Below are 12,883 nucleotides of genomic sequence, written 5' to 3'. Positions count from 1 at the left end.
AAGATTTTAATAATCTGAGATTTTACTTATTTATTTATTTGACAGACGGAGATCACAAGTAGGCAGAGAGGCAGCGAGGGGAATCAGGCTCCCCACCCAGCCCAGAGCCCGATGTGGGGCTCAATCCCAGGACCCTGAGATCATGACCTGAGCTTAAGGCAGAGGCTATAACCCACTGAGCCACCCAGGCGCACCTCAAACTTTTTTTTTTAAGATTTTATTTTTAAGTTGTCTCTACACCCAACATGGAGCTTCAGCGTGACATTCTGAGATCAAGAGTCCCACGCTCCATCGACTGATTCTGTCGGATGCCTCTTTTCAAACTTTTCAATATTTGTTGATGGCACTTATCTGAATCCATTATGAGTATGAGTATGATGTGTGTGAAGGGATTTTTCTAACACCATTATTTTTTTCCATTCTTTAATTTGCTTTCTAGTGTGTATACAGAAAACAAATTTTCCCTTTTCACCTTTATTTATTTATGTATTCCCATTGGTGTTTGGCTCCTGGTTTCTTGCATTACTCAATAGGCTTTTGCTTTCATTGTTGGTTTTGATACTCAAAATTTTGCAGATCTTCCCAGTGGAAACCCTTTCAAAATAGTTTTTATACCTGGGGTACATGAATGGCTCAGTTGGTAGAGCATGTGCCTCTTGATCTTGGGGTTGTGAATTTAAGCCCTACACTGGGCATGGGCTTTATTTAAAAAAATTAATACCTCAAACATATTCCAGGTTCAGTTCCAGACCACCCCAATAAAGCAAATATTGCAATAAAGTGAGTTAATTTTTGGTTTCCCAGTACATATAGCAGTTACACCTGACTGTACTGTTAAGTGTGCAATAGTATTATGTCTAAATATATATATATGTTAATTCAAAATACCTTACTACTAAAAATGTTAACCATAATCTGAGCATTCAGCAAGTCATTATCTTTTTGAGCCAGAGGGGCTTTCTTTGTTTTTTTTTAAAGTTCGTTTATTTATTTATTTATTTATTTATTTATTTATTTATCTGGCAGGAGAGAGAGAGAAAGCACAAGGAGGCAGAGCAGTAGGCAGAGGCAGAGAGAGAATCAGGCTCCCCGCTGAGCAAGGAGCCAGATGTGGCACTCGATTCCAGAGCCCTGGGGCCATGACCTGAGCTGAAGGCAGCCGCTTAACTGACTGAGCACCCCCACCCCTCGCCAACATCCCCAGAGGGTCTTTTCTTGGTGTGGTTGGCTGCTGACTGATCAGAGTGGCGACTGCTGAAGATAGGTGTGGGTGTGGCAGTTTAGTATAATAATACAATGACGTTTGCCACATCGATGGACTCTTCCTCTCTCGAATGATTCTGTGTAGCATACAATGCAGTTCGGTAGCCTTTTACCCACAGTAGACCCTCCAGAATTGGAGTCAGTCCTCTCAAACCCAGGTGCTGCTTTAGCCACCAAGCTTACGTAATGTTCTAAGTCCTCTGTTGTCTCTTCAGCCTTTGTAGCATCTTCCCGGGAGCAGTTTCCATCTCAAGAACCTTCTTTGCTCATCCATAAGAAGCAGCTCCTCATCCATTCCATTTGTATCATGAGATTGCACAGTTCAAACGTTAAGAGTAGTGGGAAGGTTTGAAATAGTGAGAATCGCCAAAATGTGACACGGAGACACGAAGGGACCAAATGCTGTTAGAAAAATGGCACCAGGGGTGCCTGGGTGGCTCAGTGGGTTAAAGCCTCTGCCTTCGGCTCAGGTCATGATCCCAGGGTCCTGGGATCGAGCCCCGCGTCGGGCTCTCTGCTCCGCGGGGAGCCTGCTTCCTCCTCTCTCTCACTCTCTGCCTGCCTCTCTGCCTATTTGTAATAAATAAAATCTTTTAAAAAAAATAAAAGAAAAATGGCACCAGCAGAAGTGCTGGACACAGGGTTGCCACAAAACTTGCATTTGTAAAAACATAGTATCCGTAAAGTGCAATAAAGCAAAGGAAAATACAATAAGGTATGCCTGTGTATAATGACATGCTAGACGTACTCTGTCTCAGCTTGTCAGGGTTCCTTCAGTAGCAAAATAACAGTCATAGTGGCGTAAGGGCAGAAATTGATCTCTTCACAGTCCTGGGGTCTGGAAGCCCGAGATCAAGGTATCCATAGGGCTAGTTTCTTCTGAGACCTGTCCTTGGCTTGGAGACGGCTATTACGTGGTCATCTTTCTGTGTGGGTCTGCCCTTATCTCCTCTTTTTATAAGTACACAAGTCACATTGGATTAGGGCCCACCCTAATGGCCTGTTTTAATGTAATCCCCGCATTCAAGGCCCTCTCTCCAAATACACGCACATCCCAAGGGCCTGGGGAACAGAGCTTCAAATTTTGGGGGTGAACACAATTAAATCCATAACATATTCTAAAGAGTCATGTAAAAAAAGCATAATGGGATAATAAAGATTTTCTTTGATGTAGGAGAGATGTTAGGGTTTGAAGCCAACAGCCAAGAAAGTATGTTGAGATGTCTTTGGTGCGACACGGTGGTTCTGTTGAAGCTCGGGGACAGGACCCTCGGGCAGAAAGAGCTGCACTGGGGCCACGAGGAGGGGCCGATTACATAGTTTCCGCTTGGGAGGGGGCTGGGGATAGCATGAGTCACTAAGAAATTTTGGAGGCAAGGTTTCTAGGACCTTGAGGGAGCTAGCTGTTGCTGGGAAAGGGTCATTTATTACTGTCTATTAAAACCTTAGTCATGAGACCCTACAGATGTATATCGGTGGGCCATATGCTTGGGGGATGATTGCCAACATGTATTTAGGGAACAGAAGTAAAGGAAGCTTCCAAAGGAATTTTTGTATGTTAAAATGGACTTACAGGAGAACCCTGGAGATTGAGCTAAGACTGCCTTTTGCCCTTAGCAAAGTGTCAACATCGAGGCGGCGGAGTCCCTTGAGGAATGTCACTCTGCCTGTTTCAGAGACTTGTCTAGGAGCTGTAAGTAGTAAGGAAATGTAATAATTTCCCTTCTGGCTTTGTTTCCCATGTCATTCGCCCTTGAACAGTTTTGACCCTTAAATCTTTAAGGTTGTTGGGGGTGGAAGGTTTTATCTTCTGTGATGTCTTCCTGCTGAATAGGGGGATGGAGGTGCCCCTGCCTGTGGGTGAACATTGTCATTTGGGACTTGTATAGATAGAGGAGTTGCGAAAGGCGGAGGCAGATGAATCCAAGGGAGACTGCACGTGTGGATCTTCCGGAGCGGACAGGATCGTCTGTTGGCTTGAAGTCGGGGCAGTGAGGCAGGCTCGGTACCAGGTAGAGAGACAAGGGAGAAAACAGCAAAACATGACGAGTGTAACAAAAAGAAAAAGAAGCCCAAACAAGAGTCCTTTGGTAGCTGAAGAAAATCTCCCAGTCCAGGAGTTTAACCAGAAATATTTTGTGGTCATCTGGCATGTGTGTACAGCCTTCTGTTTCTGCGCTAGCGTAAGCTCTCCCGTGTGCAGCTGTTCCAGCATCTAATGCCCTTCTCTGTTGTAGAGTATCGCTTAGGGCGTTGACCACGTAATTATTAAGACCTTCCATGTACCAAACAACATCTTCCAGTCCCAGAGAGGGAACAAGAAGGAATGTTCGGTGGCCATGCCAATGAGACATGGAACATATCCACCGTGGTTTTGGCTGTCATGCACTGAAATCAAGTTTTCAGACACGGATCTGAGCAGCCATGCGGGGCCTGCCTCTGCAAGGGAGAGCAGCAGCCGCTGAATTCCGCACATAGGTTTTGTTTTATGTTTTATCAGGAAAGCAAGGATAGAGGCACCGAAGCATGGGAAAGGTCCACGAAGGGATGGCAGCTTCCTCGGTGCCGCCTAGTGGGACTGCACTCTGCCCTGCCTACTTCGCCCCGCAGGGAGGCAGTCATGGGATACGGGAGGACTGGGAAGTCTGTGCTGGCGATCGCCAGGTGCGGGGAGGGCGACTGAGGGTTACATTCTCTCCTAGCTCTAAACCCGGGCCGGCCCCTGGGAATCACGGGATCCTGCTCCTGCTAGGCCATTGAGTTTAACGGCCTGAAACAGGAACGCTAGGGTTTACAATGCATTTTCGTAAAAAAGATTTTACTTACTTATTTGACAGAGAGAAAGAAAGATCACAAGGAGGCAGAGAGGCAGGCAGAGAGAGAGGGGGAAAGCAGAGAACCTGATGCGGGGCTCGATCCCAGAACCCTGAGATCATGACCTGAGCCAAAGGTGTAGGCTCAACCCACTGAGCCACCCAAGCGCCCCTACGATGCATTTTCTAAGAATAACTCTACAGTTTTAATTTTGTAGGTTGGCTGGTTTGGTTCTGGTTTTAATAATGCATCCATGCATCCAGGCAAAACCCAGAGTACAACGGCCTCTCCAGCCTGGGGGAAACCAGGCACACAAGTTAGAGCCACCCAGCCACTGGGTCATTGAGGAGATAGTCATTTTTTTTTTAAAGATTTTATTTATTTGACAGACAGAGATCACACGTAGGCAAAGAGGCAGGCAGAGAGAGAGGGGGAGGCAGGCTCCCCATTGACCAGAGAGCCCGATGTGGGGCTCCATCCCAGGACCCTGGGATCATGACCTGAGCCGAAGGCAGAGGCTTTATCCCACTGAGCCGCCCAGGCGCCCCTGAGGAGACAGTCATTTAATTCTGGGTCCCCTTTAACTAAATTAAAGATGTCCAGGGGGGTGCCTGGGTGGCTCAGTGGGTTGAAGCCTCTGCCTTCGGCTCAGGTCATGATCCTAGGGTCCTGGGATGGAGCCCTGCATCAGGCTCTCTGCTCGGCGGGGACCCTGCTTCCCCATCTATCTGCCTGCCTCTCTGCCTGCTTGTGATCTCTGTCAAGTAAATAAATAAAATCTTTAAGAAAAAAAAAAAAAGATATCCAGGGTGGTTCAGTTTTGGAGGACCATCTTTTGAATTCCTGTAATGAAAGACGGTCTGTTGTCACTTTGTAGGGACCAAGGGAATCCAAATCTAGGGATGATTTCTCTTACCAAAGTGTTTTTTGTTTTTCTGTCGCCTCGATGGCCTTGTTACCCTGATCAGTAACCTGGTGTAAACCCTATATTACCTTTCATTGGTTATTTTTGGATATAAAGTTTTTTTCCCTCATCATTAACAAGCCAGTCTTGTGCATTTCTTGGTCTGAGTTTACTGGACTGATGGATTTTATTAGAGTTAAGACTGGTAAAAGTTTTAATACTAGTTTATTTTGTGCTGCCTGCTTGGCCGCCTGGTCTACCAAATTGTTTCCTTTCGATCTAAGGTCATATTCTTCGATGTCCTTTGAGGTGAATTATAGCTCTCTCCTTAATTTCAGGCCCATATTTGATGGGGGAGTTATGGCTTGATAATAATCCTCTTTTCTCTCAGATTGTTCTGTGGGCATGTGAGACTAGGAAAGCATGTTTGGGGTCAGTACAAATACTAGTTTTTAAGGCTTTGGCAATTGCCAAACACAAACGCACACTGTAGCATACCCAGTTTTTCTTATTCCTTTTTACATGAAACTGTTGTCATCAGTAAACCAACTGTCATCTGTGTTTTCAATAGGGTTTTTTTTTTTTTAAGATTTTATTTATTTATTTGACACAGAGAGAAAGAGCACAAGCAGAGAGAGGGAGAAGCAGGCTTCCTGCTGAGCAAGGAGCCCAATGAGGGGCTCGATCCCACGACCATGGGATTATGACCTGAGTTGAAGGCAGATGCTCAACCGACTGAGCCACCCAGGCGTCTCTCAATAGGGAATTCTTTTAAATCTGGTTGATTAGAATAAACAAGATCACAAAAGACTGAGAGGTCACACTCTATAGAAGTGCGATGGTCGGGTCTAGGTATAGGGTAGCTGGGTTTAAAGTTTGACAGGTGTCAAGTCTATTTCAGTCATAACTGTAAGCATAGTCTGGTACTTAATAAGTCAGCCTCCCCTCATCTGTTGTTGGCTTTTGGTCAGACACTCTGAACCTGACTGTCCCGTAGTGAGCTTGGAGGCTCCTTGAACCAGCAGGGCTGCTGTGCGCTTGGCTAAATCCTGTGTTTGTAATTGTACCTCCATGGGGGTGGCTTCTAGGATAAATATGAGTATGCGGGATGAAACCATCAGGAAGCCTTTTTGCCTGAGGTCCAGCCATAACAATATCCTAATATTATAATATTAACCATATTAACAATGTCCTAATATTATAATAATAATTATAAGGAATCGCTGACAAATGGGAGATTTGTCTCAAGAGATAATGGCTTCCCCAAGTACATCAACTCCAGTCATCAGAAAAGTGGTGTCATCCATTATCCCCACAAGTCCACAGGGAGCCCTATGGAGTGGGGTATGGTCTGGCTTTTAGAGAACAATCTTGTCATCCCAGCCACACAGAATCGGTCAAGATAAAAGCTGACTTACACAGTTGTTGGGGGAATCAATTCCATTTCCTAGTTTTTTAAACAATCCTATGCCCATGGGGTCCTGTTACTATCCCCACAGAACAAAAAGCACAAAGACTGCTTTTATGAGCTATTGTGGCAATTTCTCTGAAGTTTACCTGAAGTTGTCTAGCTTAGATGAACAACAAACATTTAAAGACAATCAGAAGGGCGCCTGGACGGCTCAGTTGGTTAAACAACTGCCTTCAGCTCAGGTCATGATCCGGGAGTCCGGGAATGGAGTCCCACATCAGGATCCCAGCTCCGAGGGAGTCTGCTTCTCCCTCTAAACTTCTCCCCTCTTATGTAAGCTTATTTGACCCTCCACAAACCTCAACAGAATAAAAGTTTCACACGTATGGCTGATAACAGAAATTAAGCCAACAAATGTAACTTGGTTTAAATATTGAATTATGTTCCACCTGGATCCTCCCCATTATGAATTCTTACCTGAGACACCGGCGGGGAAATCCGGAGTGGGTGGTCTTAGGTGTCCCTTGACAGCAAGGGCACGAAGGATGGCACCAAAGCCAGTGACGCAGGCCACACGCCAAATGGTTCAGAAACTGGAGGAGGGGAGAGGAGAGGAAGGCAGAAGAGGCCAAGTGCCGCCAGAGGCAGAGGAAGGGTTCCCTGTTTTAGAGCTCATCGTCCCCAACAGAGGAGCAGACGCCATGTTTTCCTGCCAACAAGGGGGGGTTAGGGGGTAGGCAGTCCACGTCGGGCCAAAGACAAGGAATTTCCCCTGAAACAAAGGCAGTTTCGGCAGCTGCTTGGGAACAGTCCTTCAAGTCCCCTCCCTGAGACAGGCAAACCGGCTGGCTCCAGTTGTAGCCACTAGCCCAGGAAATGAGTGAGGGAGAAACCCCCACATCTATGGGGAAGTGGAACAGTGAGAGAGTCAGCGCCCCCTTTGCTGGGGACGGCCCGTGTTTCCTCCAGGACCCTGGGTTAGTGTGGAGGAGGCTGACTCATCACCATCCCGGACGTCGGGACGGAGTTTACTGCAGACACATTCGGTCAAACACAGTCTGCCCGGTTTCCTGAAGAAGAGATCCAGCGGACAGATCCCGCTGCGGCCAGCAGTGTGACCGACCAATCCTTTCCTAAAGTTCGCAGTCTGAATTATTTCCAGTGGTGAAAAAGGCATCCCAAGGGACAGTCCTTGGGGACTGAAGAAGAAGCCTACTGAGGCCATGCTCCTGGGAAAGTAGAGAAAGTCCTTTACCAAAAATTAACAGACACTCCCCCGTGTCTCCCTCGTGGCACCCATGCAGGGTATGGCAAATGTTCCATGTGTCAAAAGCAACCAGAGGTGACCCTCGAATGAAAAGTCACTATTGATCACCATCCTGCCTTACCAAGAAGGCATTCCTGTCATAAAGACCCTGTAGGAGGGACGCTGGCGTCTCTCCATTTGCCCGCCACATCCTAGGCTACAGATGGGTGCTTGGTAAATGGGCTGAAATACTGTCGTGCTGTCCCATCCCCTGAAAGTTGTGCTATTGCCTTGCATTTTTCACCCCTGGAGAACACTAGAAAAGTTTTACAAGGGGAAATGACCCCACTTTAATTTAAGTTTAAGACTTAATGTAAGTAGTTGGCAGAGGATGTTGATGGACAATAGTAAAGACAGAAATCTGTCATGGTCTAATTTTTTTTAAGATTTATTTATGTATTTGACAGACAGAGATCACAAGCAGGCAGAGAGGCAGGCAGAGAGAGAGGAGGAAGCAGGCTCCCCGCTGAGCAGAGAGCCCGATGCGGGGCTCCATCCCAGGACCCTGAGATCATGACCTGAGCCGAAGGCAGAGGCTTAACCCACTGAGCCACCCAGGCGCCCCGACATTCTCGGAAGTCTTCACTGCAAACTTCCGTGGGAAATATCCTGGTTGGGTTGTCAGTCAATCAGGTACTGGTTTTGGCCAGCTCCCAGGGGCTTCCCTTGTTGAGATGTGGCCAGACCAGGGCTGTGAAGGGGATCACACTAAACCAATCAGGAGGAAACCTCACACGGGAGTTAAGATTACCCACCATCCTGGTGACTGAGGTGGCTGTCCCGTGCCCAAGACAACAACGTTGTATAAGGACAGGAATAAAGAGAGTGCCAGGTATCTTATTACCATTCCAGCCAAGTACTAACTTCAGGCAAAAGGCAGACTTTCTCCTCCCTGTGGGGTAGCCACAGGCTAGAGGACCGCAGCCTGAGCAGCCCATACGGGTGTGTTCCAGGAAGAACGTGCTTCTTGAAGATGCCCTGGAATGAAAGTAGGGAAGAGGAGAGAACGTACTCGCCAAGTTTGCACCAAGGCTCAGAGTCCAGATGAAAAGACTCAAAAGTGCCTTCATGGTCACCAGATGATATAGGAAAGATGGTGGGGTTTGAAGCCAACAGCCAAGGAGGAATTCTTGAGATGTCTTTGGTGCAACAAGGTGGTTCTATTAAAACACAGGGAACAGGACCCTTGGACAGAAGGAGCTGCGCGGGGGCCATGGAGGGGGCTCCATTTTTATAGTTTCAAGGGAGAGCATAATTCTTGAAGAAATTTTGGAGGCAAGTTTTCCAGGACCTTGAGGGGGCTAGCCGTTGCTGGGAAAGGGTCATTTCTTACTAATAAAACCTGAGTCATGAGACCTTTCAGATGCGTATTGGTGATGGGTCGGATGCTTGGGGGATGATTGCCAACATGTATCTTGGGAAGTAGAAATAAAGAAGTTCCCAAAGGAAATTTTATATGTTAAGGTAGACTTACAGGATCCTGGAGATCAGGCTAAGATTGCCTTTTGTCCTAAGCGAAGTGTCAACATCCAGGCTCTTGAGTCCCTAGAGGAATGTCACTGCCTGTTTCAAGGACTTGTCCAGGGGCTGCAGGTAGTAATAATTTCTCTTCTGCCTTTGTGTCCCACATCATCATGCCTGACATCAAAGCCAACTGAAAAAGAGAGAGAGAGAGAGGGAGAGAAACATGAATAACGCTCTTAGAAAAGAGACCTCGGTGCTGCCATCGATATGGGAAACAGAGGCAGAAGAAAGATTATTAAATTTCCTTACCTACTGACAAGCCCTTAAAACAGGCAGAGTGACTCTCCTACCCTCACCTTAAGGGACTCAACTACCCTCACCTTAAGGCTTTGCTAAGGGCAAAGGGCAATCCTAGCCTGACCGACCCCCGACCCCCAACCACAATCCTGTAAATCTACTTTAACAATTCCTTTGGAAACCATCTCTAAACCTCCAAGATAAACCTCCGAGAACCATTCCCAAGCGTATGACCCACTGATAGACATCTAAAGGGTCTCAGGAGAAGGTTCTACTACTGGTAATGAATAACCTTTTCCCCAGACAATAGCTGGCCCCTCGAGGTCCTAGAAACCTTGCTTCCAAAATTCCTTAGAGACTTTCGCCCTCCCTAATCCCCTCCCGGACTTACAAGTATTTAATAGAGCGCGCCTCGCTTCCCGGGCAGCAGCTCTTCCTGCCCACAGGTGCTGTCCCCGTGCTTTAATAAACCACCTTTTTGCACCAGAGACTTAAGAATTCTTTCTTAGCTGTCAGCTCTGGACCTCGCCCCGCCTGACCTCACCCAGATTCTTGAACTTCATCACCCTGATATCAGTTCTAAACAAATAGATGTATAGTTTTCATTAAATTTCAGCAAAATGCCAGTAGGGATTTTTGGTACTTTACAAAAACTGGCTTAAAATTTCCATGGCAGAACAAGGACCCAGGATACCAGGAAGTTCCTAAAGAACAAGGTGGTGGGACTTTACATAATGATGTTGGAAGGACTCGATTAGGATTCGAAGCCCACAGCCGAGGAAGAATTCTTGAGACGTCTTTGGTGCAAAGACGTCTTTGGTTCCTGGGTGGCTCAGTGGGTTAAGCCTCTGCCTTCGGCTCAGGTTATGTTCTCAGGGTTCTGGGATCGAGTCCCGCTTCCCCCTCTCTCTCCGCCTGCCTCTCTGCCTACTTGTGATCTGTCTCTGTCAAATAATAAATAAAATCTTTAAAAAGAAAAGTGGTTTTATTAAAGCCCTGGGACAGGACCCGCGGGCAGAAAGAGGGGCACTGGGGTCCTGAGGAGGGGCCCATTATACACTTCAAGTTGGGAGGGGTTAGGGATAGAGTGAGTCTCTGAGGAAATTGGAAGCAAGGTTTCTAGGACCCTGAGGGGGCTGGCTATTCATTACTGTCTAATAAAACCTATGCAGAATAAAACATACACATAATGGTAGAGGGTCAAATCACAGATTCTATCAGCATTTCTTGGTCAATGTGAACATTATTGATGTGGCTTGGAGTGTTGTTGGGGTCCTGAGCTGAAAGAATTCTTGAGACGTCTTCGGGGTAAACCGGTGTTTTGTTAAAGCTGGAGGACAGGACCCAAGGGCAGGAAGAACCGCATTGGTAAGCGGGAGAGAGGATTACACACGTGCGCGTTGGGGGAGGTTAGGAGAAAGGGAGGCTCCCAACGGACTTTGATCTGCTAAAGGGGACTCCGGCGATTCTGGAAGCCTGGCTGGGGTCCGGCTGCGGGGGCTTTTCCTTCTAGTGACACGGGAACGTTAAGGCACTTGGCAGCTTCCTGGAGGAAGGTTGTAATACTCTGCTTCTCTCCGGTATGTGCCGAGGGGCTGCAGGCTATAGAGAAATTTAATTTTATTTGCATTCCCTTCTGCTTTTGTTTCACATCACCGCGGAGGGGAGGGTGAGGCTAGGGCTCCAGGAAACCAAATCTCTGGGTCTCGGGGAGTTACCGAGCTGCGGGTAAGAAGGCTCGCTCCTGGCAAGCCCCTAAGACCTTGGTCAACGGACTCTGCAGGACGGAGATCTCTGCCTGTTAACCCTTGGCTTCCCCCTCCCTTTGTTTTGGGGCAGGCAGGAATGCCTGAGGAATGTCACACTTCTCCCCGGGAGGGAGTCAGGGGTCGGGGTGGGGGTGTCAGCTTCGTGCCCTTACCTGCCTCCTGCTCCCTCGGCGGTCACCAGCACCCACGGCGCAGCACTTTTCCTCCAGGATGGGGCCGACTTGCCATGGTCGCCCCTGGAGACGAAACCAAGCGTGACGGTCGCAGCAAGAGGCTGCAAGAAGGGAAAGTGGCTGAGAGGGTGCACTGCTGCCACGAGCTGGGGGGAGGCGTCGAGGGGGGGTGGGAGGTTGGGGTGGGGGAGGGGTGGGATGTGGGGGAGGACCTGGGACCCCAGCAAGACGGACCAGGCTGAGGGGCCACGGAACAGGCTTCCTTGTGTCACTGGGCTCTTTTCCTGAGAGTTCACGGTCAACCTGAAACCCAGGTCCTCAGGTGGTGATGGTGTCACAAGTCAGCAGGACAGGAGTGCGCGGGAGTCCTCGGGGGAGGGGCGGGGGGGGACAGGGACTCAGGGTGGGAAACCCCCGGGATGGGGGGGGCATAAGCAAATGGCCAAGAAAGAATTCTTGAGACATTTTTGGTGCAAAATGGAGTTTTTATTATAACACGGGGGCGGGACCCCTGGGCCCGAAGAGCTTTTGAGGCCGGTGGTTAATGATGAGGAACACAAAGGCAGAAGAGATGCAGAGAAGGTGACGCCCCCTTGTCCCCCGCAGCCGCCCGGGGCGGGTGGAGCATGAAGTGCCTCAAAGAACTCAATTCGGCCCTCATCTTAATGCTTAAAAAAAAATTATTTATTTGAGAAAGTGAGAGCGGGAGTGGAGGCGCAGAGGGAGAAGCAGACTCCCCGCTGAGCAGAGAGCCCGATGCGAGGCTCGAAGCCAGAACCCAGAGATCAGGAGCTGAGCCGAAAGCAAAGGCTTAAACCACTGAGCCTCCCCCCCCCCCCCCCCCCCCCCCCCCCCCCCCGGTTGATGCTTTGCTAGAGGCAAAAAGCAATCTTAGCTTGACTTTAGTCAGACCTCCAGGATCCTTAAGTCCTAACATATGAAAAGCCCTTTGGAAACTTACTGCCAGCACAGGAATTTCAGAATCCGGTTCCCCATGGAGTGACCCTTTGTCCAGAGTGGAGGGGCACCTGGGCCAGCGGGGCAGAGACAGGAGGGCCTGGTGTCCTGCAGGGCGGGGGCCGGTCAGGGATCAGCCCCAGGAGGGAGGCCTCCAGTTCACTGCGCTTGTTGTTCTGGAGCCTGGTTGGGAGCTTCCTAACTGTAATCTGAAACCAGCCCCCGTAGTCGAGGGGCAGAGAGAGACCCCAAGAAAGGCGAGTCCCCCCAGCTTGGTAGAGGGCTGTTTGCCAAGTAAAGGGAACTTACGAGACAGGCGTCTGTGGGGCTGCAGCAAGCTGAGTGGGTCCCCTCACCCGCCCTCCAGATCTTTATAGAGACGCCTTAACTGTGCTCAGTCTCCATGGCGCGTCACCCTCTGAAGGCTGTGTCCTCTGGACAGCCTCCGGGAGCCCAGAAGGCCAGCACAGCGCGCACTGCATGGACCGAGGAAGGGGGAGGAGGCTCTATGCACCTGCGTCAAGG

The 12,883-nt window shown here is 48.8% G+C and overlaps 1 long non-coding RNA gene across 1 annotated transcript; it reads right to left on the bottom strand.

Annotated features, from left to right (window-relative positions):
* Window positions 1-8,209: 8,209 nt before the first annotated feature.
* Window positions 8,210-11,506, bottom strand: LOC106004254. The gene is made up of 3 exons (XR_001177186.2): window positions 11,381-11,506; window positions 9,173-9,352; window positions 8,210-8,676 (listed from the first exon to the last, which is right to left on the bottom strand). It is a non-coding gene; the product is annotated as an uncharacterized LOC106004254 (long non-coding RNA).
* Between the last annotated feature and the right edge of the window lie 1,377 nt (window positions 11,507-12,883).

Source organism: Mustela putorius, unplaced genomic scaffold (assembly GCF_011764305.1).
Source record: "Mustela putorius furo isolate JIRA1106 unplaced genomic scaffold, ASM1176430v1.1 tig00000095_pilon_pilon_pilon, whole genome shotgun sequence".
NCBI lineage: Eukaryota > Metazoa > Chordata > Mammalia > Carnivora > Mustelidae > Mustela > Mustela putorius.
This window is presented reverse-complemented; position numbering and strand designations above follow the sequence as displayed.